This window comes from Quercus lobata, chromosome 4, assembly GCF_001633185.2.
Source record: "Quercus lobata isolate SW786 chromosome 4, ValleyOak3.0 Primary Assembly, whole genome shotgun sequence".
Taxonomy (NCBI): domain Eukaryota; kingdom Viridiplantae; phylum Streptophyta; class Magnoliopsida; order Fagales; family Fagaceae; genus Quercus; species Quercus lobata.
Window position 1 is genome coordinate 71,650,566 of NC_044907.1, and position 17,081 is coordinate 71,667,646.

Genomic DNA, 17,081 nt, shown 5'->3' on the forward strand with positions numbered 1-17,081 from the left:
AGAACGAGTGCCATTTTCTCAATAGGGGGTATCTCTCCTTGACTCCCTTTAAAGCTTTGCTGGTGTAGTACATAGGCATCAATATCTTTTATTCTTATTTGATCAGAGCTGAATTGACAGCTATAGGTTATATTGCTAGGTAGAGAAAGAGCTCCTTGTTTGGCTTTGATGGACTAAGTGAAGGGGGAGACGACAAGTAAGACTTCAGTTCTTCAAAAGCCCTTTGGCAGTTGTTAATCCACCCGAAGGCTTTCTTGAACGTCTTAAAAAATGGTAGGCACTTATCTATTGCTCTTGATACAAACCTGTTGAGGGCCGCTACTCTTCCATATCCAAGATGGCCTGAATCTTACTTGGATTAGCTTTAATATCCCGTTGCAAAACCATGAAGCTTAGAAATTTTCCCGACAAGACTCTAAATGCACATTTGTTAGGGTTGAGCTTCATATTATACCACTAGAATGTCTTGAACGTTTCCTGTAGGTTGGCTAGGTGTTGACTCTCCTTCTTGTCTTTACTAGCATATCGTCATACACCTTCATGTTTCTTCTTATTTGGGGCTGAAACATCTTATTCACTAGTCTTTGGTAGGTAGCCCTAGTGTTCTTCAGGATGAAAGGCATGACTTTGTAATAGAACAGTCCTTGACTGGTGACAAAGGACATCTTCTCTATATTAGATTCATGCATCTTGATTTGGTTTTATCTTGAGAAAGCATCTATGAAACTTAAAAGTTGATGACCAGTTGTAGAGTTTACTAGTTGATATATATGCGGAAGCGGATAACTGTCTTTCGGGCATACTTTGTTCAAATCAGTGAAATCTACGCACATCCTTCTTTTACCGTTAGCTTTCTTAACTATCACCACATTGGAGAGCCAGTCCGGATAATAAACCTTTCTAATGAACCCTGCAATTAGAAGTTTCTACACTGCTTTTGCTATGGCTACATTCTTTTCGGGTGTGAAGACACGTCTCTTTTGACGGACTGGAGGAAAAGATGGTGAGATGTTGAGTCTATGAACCATTATCCTAGGATCAATCCCTGGCATGTCTTCATGACTCCATGTAAACATGTCGATGTTACTCTTCAGGAAGAGTACTAATTCTGTCAAGTTGTGTCCGCTACATGAGTTCCTACGCTTATGACCTTTTTTGGGTAGTCGTCATCTAGAGTGACTTCTTCTAGTTTCTCCATTAACTCTACCACTGATCATCAGTCTTCAATGCTCATGGTGGACAACTATTCATCCATGTTAAGCATGGCTACAAAGCATTCCCTTGCAGTAGCTCGATCTCCTCTTGCTTCCTCTACACCATACTCTGTAGGAAACTTAACCAGAAGGTGGTATGTTGAAGTAGCGGCTCTTAGCACATTGAGAGTTGGTCTTCTAATTATACTATTATAGGCAGATGAGCAGCTGACTACCCGAAAGTCGACCTCTTTAGTGCACTATCTTGGGTAAGTGCCGATGGTGATGGGAAAGGTGGTAGTTCCCATCGGGTGCACTTTCATTCCTCTAAAGCCAACCAATGGGGTGTCTGTTGGCTTGAGCAACTTCTTATAAATCTTCATTTGCTGAAATGTTGGGTAATAAAGGATGTTTGTGGAACTTCCATTATCTACAAGACTTGTCTAGTGGTGTAATCGGCTATGGTCAAGGTAATTACGAAGGCATCATCATGCGGGTGATGGAGTTGCTGGGCGTCATCTTCAATAAAAGTAATAGGAGAGTCTTCCATCCTACATTGTTTGGGAGGTCGTCTTGTAATTTGAACACTTTGCACCATGTACAAATATTCTCTCCTTAATGTCTTAGAGGTTCCACCTAATGCAGAGCCTCCTACAATCACTTTTATTTCTCCAAGAGGTGCTCTAGGTCGCTCTTCCACTCTCCCTGGGTGTTCTATTCCTTGAGACTGTTGTACATCAGTCTTGCCTCTAACAAATCACTGCAATTTTCTTTTTTAGATGAGGGCCTCGATTTGACTCTTTAACCCATAGCAATTGGAGATATCGTAGATTGCTTATGCAAGTCTCTCTTTAGCTATTTTGGGTATTTGAGCACGGGATTGTCTCCAATTTGCATCAGAACCTGATCCAGGGGAGTGTTCAAGGGGGTGAAGTTGATGATTCGTCTAGAGGGAGGCCTTATCCTCCTATTATCCTTCCTCCCATCTAATTGGGAGGTCTTCTTCCTAGTGTCAAATCAGGCATATTCTGTGTTTTCTCTCTTCGTTTTACTCTTTCCGTCCTTTCAGGCATTAAGCGCGTCTTTTGCATTCATGTACTTCATAGCTTTAAAAAGTATAAATGACACTAGTTTTTGGCTCATTCTTCAACACTAAAAAGGGGAATTCTCCTTCTTTGAGCCCGCTAGAGAAAGTTATCACAAGGACCATCTCATCCGCTTCATCTATTAGCAAGGCTTCTTTTTTTAATCTGGTAACACACGACCTCAACTCTCATCTTCTCTTTGTCTGATCTACATCAACACGTGTGTCAAGCATTTGTGCCTTTATCCCCCAATAAAGTGGGTGACGAAGTTATTGCTCAACTCTTTGAAGGTTGATATTGAGTTTAGCTTAATCTTGTTGAACCAAACTTGCACTGACCCTTTCAAAGTGGTAGGGAAAGCCCTACACATTATCTCGTCAAGGACGCCTTGGAAGTGCATAAGAGTCTTGAATGACTTAAGGTGATCAAGTGGATCTTTCGCCCCATTGTAAGATTCCAAAGATGGCATCTGAAACTTGGGTGGTAGGGGGCAAGATGTGACTTGCGCTATGAAAAGGGAGTCAGCGCAATGCACCAAGTCATCCAATGTGGCTATTCGTCCCTTCATAGCATTCTTCATGAAGTCCATCCTGTCTTTCATTGCCTTCATCTTGTCCTCCCATCTCGTGTTGACTGCTTCTGGTTCACGAGGTGGTGAGTCTTCTCTTCTGGTTTCCTTGTTGGGTGCATTGCTTTCCACCTTGTCTTCCTTGAGGTGGTCATTCTTGGTTTGGTGATTGTTACTACGTTCTTGGTAGTTGCTGGCTTCGAGCTGTTGCTCTCATAATTGTTTGACTCATATCTCCAGCACTTGGTTCTGCTGCATTAGGGCTTCATTTTGTTGTGTAAGTCATTCAATTGCAGCTGAGAGCATTTGTAGTTGCCTCTTTACTATGGTAGGGGGATTTCCAGTTTCCGGGTTGACTAATGCCATTGATCGAGTTTAGACCATATGACCTTTTGTCTCAGGAGTAGAGTGATGGCTTGTCACTCGATTTCCTGAGATAACGCCAACTAATGATAAATAGAAACACTTTCAAAGAGCACCGGTGTGGTGCCAGCCTAAGCCCCTTCAAAGGTCTAGTCCAAAACCGATAGTGAACTTTTTTGGAGAGGAGTTTACGAAAGGTATTTTTTGTGTACCTTGAGATTGGAGTGTCTCAGTGTTTATATAGGGGTTCGTGGATGATCACTGTAGCTGAATTGTAGGGACATGGGGTTATCCCTTAGCTAATGTGTAGGAGTTGGTAACTATCCCATAGTTAATCCGTAGGGAGTGAAAAGTTATCCTTTAACTAATTTGTAAGAGATAAGAGTTACCCCATTACTGGTGGTCGTGTGTATGTAGGAGAGTCTTAGGTGACATTGGAGTTGCAACATGAGTTCAGTGTGCTTAGCCTCAGTCGTCAATTTTTGGTCATGACGCATGCCTGCGTTGGTCGTGTCTGGTCTTCCACTTTTGGTCAGTAGGTGCTTTTTGGAAGACTTACTTATCTGGGAAGAGTAGCTATGAAGTTAGTCAAAATATTCCCCATTAGGATGGACAATTTGGTCCAAATCCAATTCTGTCATACCTATAAAAGAAAATGTTAAATTACAAATTACATTTTCTAACTTTACCTATATCCAATTTAAGGTTTGTTTGGATACCGCTTATTTTGCTGAAAATTGAAAATAGAAAACACTGTAACAAATAATTTTAAAACTAGACTAAACAGTGCACATGTGGGTCCCAGCGAGGATGGACAAACTGTTACGCAAATAAATGTTGAGACGTGCACAATGCAAAGTGCACAGTGGCCAAAATGTGGTATTAATACCACAAAAGTACACGTTGGTCCCAACGAGAAAGGGTGCTCGAATCAAAAATAAAGGGTGCGGAAAACAAGACCGCGTCGCTAGAATTCAAATGGAGTGCCACAGCCTGCCCTATCTCTCACAATCATAATCACAATCACAGCCTTAGCTCAAACAATGGAGCCCCCACCTCTGAAGCTCGTAATCGTCCATGGTCCACGTTGTTAATGTATATTATGTGATGGGCTTTAGGCCCAGTTAGGTTACTTGTATAGTACACTTTACTTGTACCGCACACATATGCCTCCTATATAAAGGCATTGATGTATATTCTTTTACTCATGAAATTCAATACAATTATTCTGTATTTCTAACATGGTATCAGAGCCGTTGCTCTGACCTTTTCTTAGCAGTCTTGTCTTCATTGTGTGACTTCCTTTCTTTTACTAACGCTTCCGCCATCACAACTGCCGCCGCAGCCTATCGCCATTGAACCTCCGACGTCATCCAGCCGTCGTCCTTGGGTTCCGGACTTGCAGCCGCCGTCGTTAAGGAGTTTCACACTGCACAGACCACTGCTCTTTGCATCACCGCTGCGAATATTGCTCCGATTTCATTTTTGAAGGTATCACTGAGATCGTCCTGCGCCGATCTACACATTCGTGGAAGCCTCGCCGCCATCGGAGACCGCACGCGCCCCCACGCGCCGCTCAAAGCTGCTGCATCGCTGATCACGTGCCACATGCGCCACCACGCGCCGCAATTTCCCGCCACACGTCGTCACGCGCCTCTACGCGCCCTCACCTGGTCTGCTGACGTCATCGCTCTGCCACGTCAGCCCTAGCTGCGTCAGCATCCACTGTTCTGCTGACGTCATCGCCACGTCATCATGTGACGTCAGCAGCTGACCGTTGACCGTTGACGACCGTTGACCATTCGTTGACCGTTGACTTTTTAAGGGTTGACTTTTTCTGTCCAGGTTCTCCTTACCCAGTTTTTCGCGTAGATTTCATTTTTGCAGTCTATTTTTGCATATTGTGTCTCTAAATGGATAAAAAGGATGTTTTTCTTCCTCGCCCCATCAATATTGTATTGGAGGGGAATAAAAATTACTTATCTTGGTCTCAAGCTATGCGCAGTTTTCTTAAGAGTCGCATGCTTTGGCATTATTGTACTGGTGCAATGACTATTCCTGTCAAGGAAGCAAGTGAAGAAGATGCTGTCTTTCTTAGTCGCATGATTGAATGGGATAGTCATAACCACATGATCCTCACATGGATTCGGAACACTTCCATTCCCTCTATTTCCAATCTGTTGGGCAGCTTTGATGATGCAAAATCTGCATGGGATATGTTGGCCAAAAGGTACTCCACTACTCATGGATCCATGAAATATTAGTTAGTGGTTGAATTGCATCAACTCAGGCAAGAACCAGGGCAATCCATCAATGACTATTATGATCAGCTTCGCTTCATTTGGGACCAAATTGACCTTTCTGATCCAACTTGGGCATGCTCAAAGGATGCTCAGCAATATGCTTCCATTAGAGATGAATTTCGCCTCTATGAATTCTTGATGTCACTTCACAAGGACTTTGAGCCCATTCGTGGTCAGCTGCTAAATCGCAATCCTGCTCCCTTTCTTGATACTGCTGTGAATGAGTTGGTTAGAGAAGAAGCTCGTCTTGCAACCCTTCAAGCCCAGAATAAGCTCAATGTTTTGGCTATTACTCCATCTACTTCACTCATAGAGCAGCCTCAGCAATCAGGTGATTCTTCTGGCTCTAGCAATCGTCGCAAGCAGACCAACAAAAAGTTCTGCAACTATTGCAAGCGTCCTGGCCACACCATTGAGACTTGTTACCGTCGTAACAAATCTACTGCTGCTGTTGCCAATACTGAGCCTACTCCGCCAACGGCTTCCACCTCAGCTGAGTCCCAGTCTTCTAGATCCACTATCAACCTCTCCCCCACTGAACTACAAGAGATCATAGCTCAGGATGTTCGTATGGCTGGTAATGCATCTCTTTCCACTGCCTTATCTGTTCTACCTGGTAAGTCTCAAACTTGGCTTTTTGATTCTGCTTGCTACAATCATATGACACCTCACTTATCCCTGTTCTCCAAACTTGACCCTGCACCACATCCTCTAAATATTCATATAGTTGATGGTTCCACCATGCATGGGAATAGTCTAGGTTTTGTTTAAACCTCTAATCTTTCTGTTCCTGGAGTCTTCCATGTACCTGACCTATCCTATAATCTGTGCTCTGTGGGCCAATTAGCTGAACTAGGTTATCGCCTTATTTTTTACTATTCTGGGTGTATTGTGCAGGATCCGAGGACGGGACAGGAGCTTGGGACCGGTCCTAGAGTTGGGCGTATGTTTCCCGTGAACAATCTTCATCTTCCACCTATTGCTCCTGTTTCTGTTGCTACTGCAGCTGCTGCAGTTTCTTCCTTACCTTCTCTTGCACTTTGGCATTCTCGTCTTGGTCATGCACCATCTTCTCGGGTACAACAGTTAGCGTTTAGGGGTTTGTTGGGTTCTGTGTCTAAAGACAATTTTGATTGTACTTCATGTCAGTTAGGAAAACAATCAGCTTTGCCTTTTAATAACAGTGAATCCATTTCTAATAGTATTTTTGAGTTAATTCATTCTGATGTTTGGGGACCTTCTCCTATTGCTAGTATTGGTGGATCTCGATATTTTGTTGTTTTTATTGATGATTATTCTCGTTATAGTTGGATTTTTCCTATGAAATCTCGTTCCGAAATTTTACCAATATATAGCAATTTTGCAAAAATGGTTGAAACACAATTCTCCAAACGTATCAAAATCTTTCGATCTGATAATGCTCTTGAATACACTCAATATGCGTTTCAAGCTCTGTTACATTCCTATGGCACTGTACATCATCTAACTTGTCCAGGTACCTCTCAGTAAAATGGTCGAGCCGAAAGAAAACTTCGTCATATTCTTGACACTGTTCGTGCTCTTCTTCTTTCTGCCAAAGTTCCTGCCCCATTTTAGGGTGAAGCTGCTCTTCATGTTGTTCATGCAATTAATCGCATTCCAAGTGCTGTCATCCATAATCAGACTCCGTATGAACGTCTCTTTGGGTCACCCTCTGACTATCATCACCTTCGCTCATTCGGATCTGCTTGTTTCGTTCTTCTTCAACCTCATGAGCACAACAAACTTGAGCCTCAATCTAGACTTTGTTGTTTCCTTAGTTATGGTGAAACTCAAAAAGGGTATAGGTGTTATGATCCTGTCTCTCATCATCTTCGTGTTTCTCGTAATGTTGTCTTTTGGGAACACCGATTGTTTGTTGAACTCTCTCACTTTCGTTCTTCCTTGACTAACTCCTCTGTTTTAGAAATCTTTCCAGATGAGTCTCTTGTTCCTTCTACAAATACTTTTGATCCTCCTTTGGACTTCTCTCCAGATATTTTTGATGCTTCTCCTAGACAGGTTGCAGATGAACAGATTGATGACGAGCTACCCCACCTTGAGCCTGGGTCCCCTGCTCCTGCTCTGCCTGAAGATCCTCCATAAGACATTCCACCTCGCCACTCAACCCGGGTAAGATCCATTCCTCCACACTTACTTGACTATCATTGTTACACTGCCCTTGCTACACTTCACGAGCCTCAAACCTATCGTGAGGCCTCTACTGACCCTTTATGGCAGATTGCAATGAAAGAGGAACTTGATGCATTAACCAAAAACCATACTTGGGATCTGGTTACTCTCCCTCCTGGACAATCTGTGGTTGGTTGTAAGTGGATCTATAAGATCAAGACTCGCTCTAATGGATCTGTTGAGCGCTACAAGGCTCGTCTTGTTGCCAAAGGTTTTACACAGGAGTATAGGATTGATTATGAAGAGACTTTTGCTCCAGTTGCTCGTATCTCATCTGTTCGTGCTCTCTTAGCTGTTGCTGCTGCTCGTCAATGGGATCTTTTTCAGATGGATGTTAAAAATGCCTTCCTTAATGGGGATCTGAGTGAAGAAGTCTATATGCAACCTCCTCCTAGTCTCTCTGTTGAATCAAACAAGGTTTGTCATCTTCGACGTGCACTTTATGGTCTTAAACAAGCCCCACGAGCTTGGTTTGTCAAGTTCAGCTCCACTATTTTTCGCTTGGGTTACACTGCCAGTCCGTATGATTCTGCCTTATTTCTTCGTCGTACTGATAAAGACACTATTTTGCTTCTTCTATATGTGGATGACATGATTATAACTGGTGATGACCTCAGTGGCATTCAAGAACTCAAGGATTTTCTCAGTCAGCAGTTTGAGATGAAAGATCTTGGACATCTCAACTATTTCTTAGGTCTTGAAATTACTCATTCCACAGATGGTCTTTATATTACTCAAGCCAAGTATGCTTCTGACCTGTTGTCTCAAGCTGGACTCACTGACAGTAAGACTGTTGACACTCCAGTTGAACTTAATACGTATCTGACACCCTCGGGGGGAAAACCATTATCTAATCCTTCTCTTTACAGACGATTGGTTGGCAGCTTAGTTTATCTCATAGTTACTCGTCCAGACATCTCCTGTGCTGTTCATCAGGTGAGCCAGTATTTGTCTGCTCCACGATCAACTCACTATGCTGCTGTTCTGCGCATTCTTCGATACCTGAAGGGTACCCTTTTTCATGGCCTTTTCTACTCAACTCAGTCTCCTCTTGTACTCCGTGCATTCTCTGATGCTGATTGGGCAGGAGATCCTACTGATCGCAGGTCCACTACAGGTTATTGCTTCCTCCTTGGTTCTTCTTTGATTTCTTGGAGAAGTAAGAAACAAACTTTTGTGGCCCGCTCCAGTACTGAAGCAAAATATCGTGCCCTTGCTGATACCACATCTGAGCTCATTTGGCTACGATGGTTTCTTAAGGATTTGGGTGTGTCCACCTCCTCTGCTACTCCGCTTTATTGTGACAACCAGAGTGCCATTCATATTGCTCACAATGATGTCTTTCATGAACGGACTAAACACATCGAGATTGATTGTCATTTTATCCGTTATCATCTTGTCCATGGTGCTCTTAAGCTTTTCTCTGTCTCCTCCAAAGATCAACTTGCAGATATCTTCACCAAGTCACTTCCTAAGAAACGCACTCATGATTTAGTTGACAACCTCAAGTTGGTCTCGCATCCACCTTAAGTTTGAGGGGGGCTATTAATGTATATTATGTGATGGGCTTTAGGCCCAATTAGGTTACTTGTATAGTACACTTTACTTGTACCGCACACATATGCCTCCTATATAAAGGCACTGATGTATATTCTTTTACTCATGAAATACAATACAATTATTCTGTATTTCTAACACACGTCAAGGCGAATCCCTAGAATTCTGACCCGGATCCAGGATCCGAATCGGCCGCATCATCCGTGGCAACAACTTCCCCATCAAAGACGCCGGCATCTCCTCCAATCATCTCTCCATCGACTAGGAGACTTCTTCTTCTTCATTCGGATCCGGGTCGGGCAAATGGACCATCCGTGACCTCGACTCCTCCAATGGCACTCTCCTCAACGGCATCGAACTTAAACCAAACACTCCTCACGTTCTCTCCGATGGCGATTCGATCAGGATCGGCGAGTTTACTTCTATCCTTGTGAATTTCAACAACGATGAGAGCCGACTCAAACGGAACCCTAGGCGTCGACGGAATGTTAGGGTTTTGAGGAGTGAAGAAGAAGAAGCAGAAGAATCAGAGAAAGAGAAACCAGTAAGGCAAATGAATACGCGGCGGACTCGGAGCGCAAGAAATGTTCATGGATCAGAGAATGTCGAAGTTGTGGAAAAGAAACTGGTACCGGTTTGGCAAATAAGTACGCGGCGAACTCGGAGCGTGAAGGCTGTGGCTTTGGACTCAATGCTGGAGAATATTCCGGAGAATTCAGAGGCAGAGTGTGCAGAAGTGAAGGTTAAGGGTAAAAGGAGGTGGGCCGGTACGAGGAGGACGAGGAATTTGGGTGAAGAGCCACTGGAGAAGGTGGAGGAGACGAATTTAGAAGAGGCAGCGGAGAATATAGTTGTTGATGATGATGATAAGGAGGGGTTTGATTTGGAGACAAGGACATTCGGGGAGTGGATTGGTTATTTGGAGGTGCATTTGCCGAAACAGATAATTGACGCAACTGAGGAGATGATTGAAGGTATGAAACGGAAAGCTGAGCGAGTTTGCGAGTACATGTTGGAGCATAGAGGAATGTGAAGGGCAAAGTACCGATGGGATAGAGGGAGTCGTGGTAAATTGTGTATTGTAAATTGACTATGCAATTTCTGTGTTGATGTTTAGAATTGTAGATAATTGGGTATGCGTTCATTTTTATTTCCATTTAGGTAATATGATATATTTAGTTGGTGATCTTGTGCCTGGAGTCATTGGTTTCGTTAGATGAAAGTTTTTAGTCTATTGGGTGATATAGTTTAGTGTTTAGAAGTTGTTCTCAATGTAGGAATTTAGGGGCTTCGATAAGACTGTATTAGGCAATCGTTGGATCAGTGAGGCAGCTGTGGATGGTTTTTCTGGAACTTATGTTAGGTGCTTGCAAGGCCCTTTAGGTCCTAACATGACCGGTATTTGAACAGGATTCTTTGGACATGTAAAAACTCTCACAAATTCATTTGTTTCTGTGTATATTGTTTTTGAATCTTCTTAGTATTTACACAGCAGGCAAAATATCCAAAACGTCCAAGCACATCCTGGCAGTGCAAAATGGGAGGATGTCCTGTATCTGACTGACCTTGAAAACTAGTCACTAATTGGAATGTTTTGAGTCTCAGGATTTTTGCAGAACGCTGCTACTGACTAGTCTTGCTCCCATTGGTGAGATAAGATATTTGGAAGAATAAGCAATGCCATTTTTCTCCGGATCAGGCTGTGAAGTAATTACTCTACAAACCTCATGCATTCTTCAAAGGAATATGGCCCTTCCATGTGAGGTATTCAAATAGAGAATCTTTTTGTGTCCTCTTATGTTGAAAATCCAAAATTTTGTTAAACTTCCTGATTTGGTGATTCAATATTCACAATGTAGCGTTGAACTTCTGATGTACAGAGACTGGGTGCTTGCACATAGTTTAATTTTTGTACCCGGCTCTCCTACTAAAACATCAGTTTTCATATTGTTTAAAGTGATATCTGTTCTTCATGCCAATTGGTGATATCTGTCTCTCAACTAAAACTTGATTCTTCGTTTGATTGGTGATATGTGTTCTCCATGCTATTTATTATTTAGGCAGCCAGTTTGAAGAGGATTGCTTGGACTTTCATTGGAAATGCTTTTCTTTAGGGCCTTCAAAATCAATATGTACCTTGTTCATACTAATAGAAATCTGTTTTTTACCTCCATTTTTCTTCATAGTTCCTGGTTATATGTTATGAGTACTTGTGTTCGGAACTTTATAAATTTACAACATACTCCATAACTTGAATTTGGTGATTTTGTATGCAAATAAGTTAAGGTTGATTAATTAAAATTGATTGATTTGGTTAATGGAAGACTTCTATATTCTTATTTTTCTCCCTTATATTATTCTTCACGACAGTATTCATGTTAATTAGTGTAGTCAAAGGCGAGTTGGGTGCTTGCCTAGCTCGGGCAAGGTGAGGTGCTTGCCTTTAGAACCTAGGCGAGCAAGGTGACCGCCTTAAGACATGAAAAAGGCGCTAAGGTGAGAGCCTCAAGTTTTTTATTTTTTATTTATAATTTGAATTTTGTTTTATAGAAGTTTCTTGTTAAACCTATCTTTAGATTATTAATTTCAAAAGGCATGTTATAAAACCTATTATTAGTTAAATTAGTTTACAAATTTGTTTTGTAAGACTTATTGTTATATGGAAGCTTGTTGTAAAACGTATAATTAGAACTAACTAATAGAGCCTAAACCATGTTAATCCTATTTTGAAATAATTTGATAGACCCAATTTCTTCATGCTACACATTGAAAAACACTTCATTGTAATATTGTAATACACTAGGTACATACGTATAATAAATATATTAAGAATTTGGCACCTCGCTTTACTTGGGATAGCACCTTTTTGTCGCCTCATGCCTTGGGCGATGCAAGGCCTTAAGGTCGCCTTTCGCCTTTAACATGTGTGGACGACTAAATTTCTTAGTTCGAAATAAGTCAAGCAAGTAAGATAGTTTCACAAATGCAAATTTGTATTGATGAATATGTGGTACATTTCTCTGTAATTACAAAAGAGTGATCTTCTGATTCGTTCTCCTTGAAAGATTTGTTGATTGGAATTGTGGTAATGTGATTTGATTTGAATACCAAATATACTTCAATTTGGCTGAAGAATGGATCGAAGATCTTTGAAACAGAATTACAATGAATCTCTGGCTATGAGCTTGTTAGAAATCCTTTGTTCTTTATGTTCTTCGTGTGTTCTTCATCTTCGAAGAATTGTGGTGGAAGTTCTTCGAGGCTTTAGAGGCTTAAATTTGTAGAGCTTCACTAATTTGTGGTTTCTTGAGGTTTCTGAAGGCTTTTGAGTTTGATTCTAGTGAACTTTGAGATTTAGGAATATGAATTGGATGATTCCTCTTCGAATGTTCTTTGTATTTGAAGGTTTGTGGTGGAAGTTCTTCGAGGCTTTGGAGGCTTGAATCCGTAGAACTTTGCTAATTTGTGATTTGTTGAGGTTTCTAGAGGCTTTTGAGCTTGATTCCAGTGACCTTTGAGATCTAGGTAGGTAGTTCAGATGATTTTGATTTGAATGTTCCTTGCATTTGAGGTTGAAGTTCCTAGAGGTTTCAGGGCTTGATTCCAGCAGAGTTTCAGTACTTCTGAATCTTCTTTGATGCTACTTGTGCTTTGGATCTCTTAGTGTCCCCTCAAATGCCTTAGGATGGCTTCTATTTATAGGAGTTTGGGAGTGGATGGGCGACACGTGGCAGAGTTTGATTGGTGACACATGTCACAGTCTGATTGGTTCGCTTATGTTATCGCTTACACGCGCTGGATTGCATATCTCATCGCTTACATGTGTTGGACTACTTATGTCATTTCTTACACGCGTTGATGTGTAATCGGTTTTTGCATGACATTTGGCAAATTTTTGTTGGTTTTTGAGTAGTGGTAGCAAAACCTAACAGCAGTACGTGGTGTTTTGTAATTGGCTGTATTTTGTGGACTTGGTAGTATGATGTGCCAACTTGTGATAGGTTGGGAATTTTCCCTCTCTACAACATGTTATTGTTAACAGCCTGTGGACAGATTTAATCTCAACTTCTCACCTCTTTGCAACCGAAGTCAAACTTTCTTTTTTAATCTATCAAAACCTAAAACCATAGATATATTCCCTAGCCTTTTGCTGCTGATTAACCAAAGAAGCAAACCTTAATTTGACTGAAAGCGTACGTAGATAGGTTTCGTCAAAATTTATTCTACATCACTAGGTGATCTGTTATCTTATTTATTCTTCATTCCAGCCTTAGAAATTCTTAGCAAGATGTTGAGTAGGGAAGTAGAGAAGGGGGTTTATCATTTGGTTTTCAAGTTGGGGGTGGGAGCAATTCTGTGTGTTTCGTATCTACTTTTTTGTGGACACCATCCTTTTTTGTAATGCTAATGCTTATAAATTTTTATCTATCAGGTCTGTTCGCTTATGTTTTGAAGCAATTTCGGGCTTGAGGCTAACCTAGGACTCAGCACCTAGGGTTGCTTATAATCAACACCAAGTGAGATAGTAAACTTAGGAATCAACACCTAGAGTTGGCAACTAAATTTTCTTCATCAAAAACTTGTCTCTATAGGAGTATAATAATTGAAAGCTTGAAAATGTATTAAAATACACAAGCTGTTTAGACCCTCAAATTAAAAATTACGGCTCGATAGATTTTACTCTAACTTATACTAAGTGCGGAATAGAGTAAATGCGAGCGGATAAACAAATAAACTACTCAAAGCCATATTCAATATAACATAGTAGTAATATAAACGCTAAAAGAGTAAGGAAGAAGAATGCAAATACAAGATAACACGCGGATGTGTTATCGAAGTGGAAACTGAAGTACTCGGCGTAAAACCTTTCTATCGCCCTCTAAGCGGTAATCGATCCACTAGACAATCAGTTGGGATACATGGGTTAGCAAGAGACCCTCCAAGCCTAATCTACCCGATGTATCTAAACTCTCCAAGTTTCTACTCTAACAAGGCTTCTCAAAACCGTGTCTTGTCTAGCTTTTCGGATCTCACAATATGCTCGATTGAATCTGCCAAAGCCTGGCTTTTTTCAATGCTTCCCAGCATTACCACCCTCTCAATGGTATGGAAATGGAGAGGTAGGAGTTGAGGAATATTTGCAAGCAACTGTGTATAGAATTGTGGGTATAACAATCTCTAACTCTCAAGGTTTGTTGCTAGGGTTTTCTTTTAGAAGCATTCCTCAACATCTGTGTCTAATGTGGGTATATATAGTGTAGGTACAGAAAGTGTGTATCAGAAATGACAATTTGGCAAAATAGAATGTTTCGCGGGTGTCTCGTAGGAAGGCCTCACTCACGAAATACTCACGAAAACCAGCTATCTCCATCCTGTCCTAACTCTTCGCATTCTAGTCATGTGCAAGGCACATGCATTACTTCGCGGGATGCTTACTTGTGAGCTATCCGCAAAAACACTTCATTCTTCAATTTGCCTTGAGTCTTCACACACTCTCTCTCTTTCTCACAACCCTTACAAATAAATCCCACATGAAGTATAGGGTACAAAAGATTGAACAGAATTGCAATCAAATTTGACACGGAATTAAAGCCAATAGAACACATAGTTGTAAATTACAATTTTACAATCTCTCCGTTTGGCTATTCCGTAACAAACCCCTAAAACAAACTTTAGACTTAAACGTGAGTTTGGAAACAGTGGCAAAACTCACTCACACCTAATCTAGAAGCTGTGAAGCATTTGCACGTATATACTTGTAACCTGAAACACTTGCATTCAAACAAAACTTTCATTAAGCTTATGACAAGTTGAATACGTGGTACGTACATGAGCAAGTAAAGTGCAATCAAGTTTGTAAACACTATATAACATGTAAGCATATCTTGATTAAACAAGGTCAGTCATTAAAGAATGACTACAATTAACATTTAGCTAGTAAATGCTTATCCGGACATGCAATGCAATAAAGACCAATCACAATGATCAATTGCATGTCCAACACACAACCAATGCAAAATACATGAAGTATATGCATCTAGGATACAAAATCCTACAAGGGTACAAGTGTAAAGTACTTAAGATATATAATCAACATCTAAAAGTACAAAAAAATGCTACAAAGCAATAAGACAAACACAAGTACTTAATATTAAACTGAAATTAAAAATAGAGTACTTAAGCTTTAAAGAAAAACAATAAAAATATCCAAGAGAAATAAAAACTAAAAGGCAAAAACAATGCTAAATCGCCATAAATGAATCAATATCTATGGTCTTAGCTATGCTCCACCTCAACTTTGCAAGCTACCCTTGAAATTTTTTTTCCCCTTTTTGACCGGAATGGCCAAAGAGGCTAGAATTGGTTAGACTCTGAATCTGATCTTTACTCCATGGACAAATCATCGATCTGTGAAGATAATACAGTGATCTGACCTTGGATGTATGCAAACTGGTTTGCGGTGTGCTGCACATGGGAGTCTAGCATAGTAAACATCTGCTCTACTCTAGCAATGAGATGATCAAGTTTGTCGGGTCCTCGTGCTGGTGCTAAAGATGATGGCTGAGCTAAACTCTCTAGAGCAGTGGTGAATCTCTCAATCTCCTCCTCTGTATCTCCACCCTCATCCTTAGCTTGATCCCTTGGTATTTGAGACATCGGTTTTGGATCCTTTAATGTGAGCTATGCTTCGAGTCATAGTGTGTGCACCAATGGGATAGTCTCTTTGTTGTACTGTGAGACTGCTCGGAAGTTTGAGCTTCGCCTTTGTAATGAGGCCCATAATGAGAGAGGGGAATGGCATGATTGTTTTGGAGTTTCACTTCTCAATGCTTTTGGTCAAGAGGTGGAAGATGTGTCCACATATATCAATCTCCTTGTGAGTGAAGAGATCGTACAAGAAGATTGTCCTTGGGGCGGACAATGTCGTCAGGTTGGTGACTGGATATAGATTGTGGATCATCAAATAAGCAAGAGCTCTTATCTCCCGATTGAATGGAATTATGTTCATGGTGGACTTCTTAAGTGTACCATCAAGAATGGTCACCATCTCCTTTATAGATTCCAAGCGATCATCATATTGCATCATGATTGGCTGTGAAGGAGGATGAACTTCCAAAAAATCTTGTATGCTTTCCCTTGTGATGACAAATTCTTTATGTCTAACCCAGTAGTTTATATGATCTCCTTCCACACTAGCATTCGAGAAGAATTCTTTAATGATTTCCAAGTACACAATTCCATTCGGATTCAGCAGCTTTGTCCACATCCTTTCCTTGAATACTTCAGGTATGCAAGTGTCCTCAAGGGTATCCAATTTAACAACCCTTTCCATAATTATCGTGGCTTGCTTGTAGCAGTCGTTATAGGCCATGTCTGCTTCAACAGATTTGAAGTTATCAGAATTTGTGCGAGCACACTTGGAGGATTTCTTGGACACTGAATGTTTGGTGGGAAACATCTACACATGACAAACAGGTACACAAACATAGAGAACAAAGAAAGGAAGCAGGTACACAAACACAAAAACAGAGCACAAACTTGATTAGATTCAAGTTAGTCCAAAACATAAGTATAAAAACTTAAAACATAACATAACAAAGTTAAAACAGCATGCTATAAGTGCTAAAACATGTAAACATTAGCAAAATGCAAGAAATAAGCAACTGTGCATGTGTGTGCATAGCATGGCATGGTGAGGCACAAGTTGGGCAAAGAGTGTAAAGCATATGCCCATTGACCAAAACATGTCAAGTATGTTCAATCAAGGGTAAACCCAAACATTGGAACTCATTTGAGTCCA

The 17,081-nt window shown here is 40.9% G+C and overlaps 1 pseudogene; it reads left to right on the forward strand.

The window, feature by feature from the left end:
- The first annotated feature begins 4,060 nt into the window (after positions 1–4,060).
- Positions 4,061–10,337, forward strand: LOC115985740 (annotated as a pseudogene).
- Positions 10,338–17,081: the final 6,744 nt, after the last annotated feature.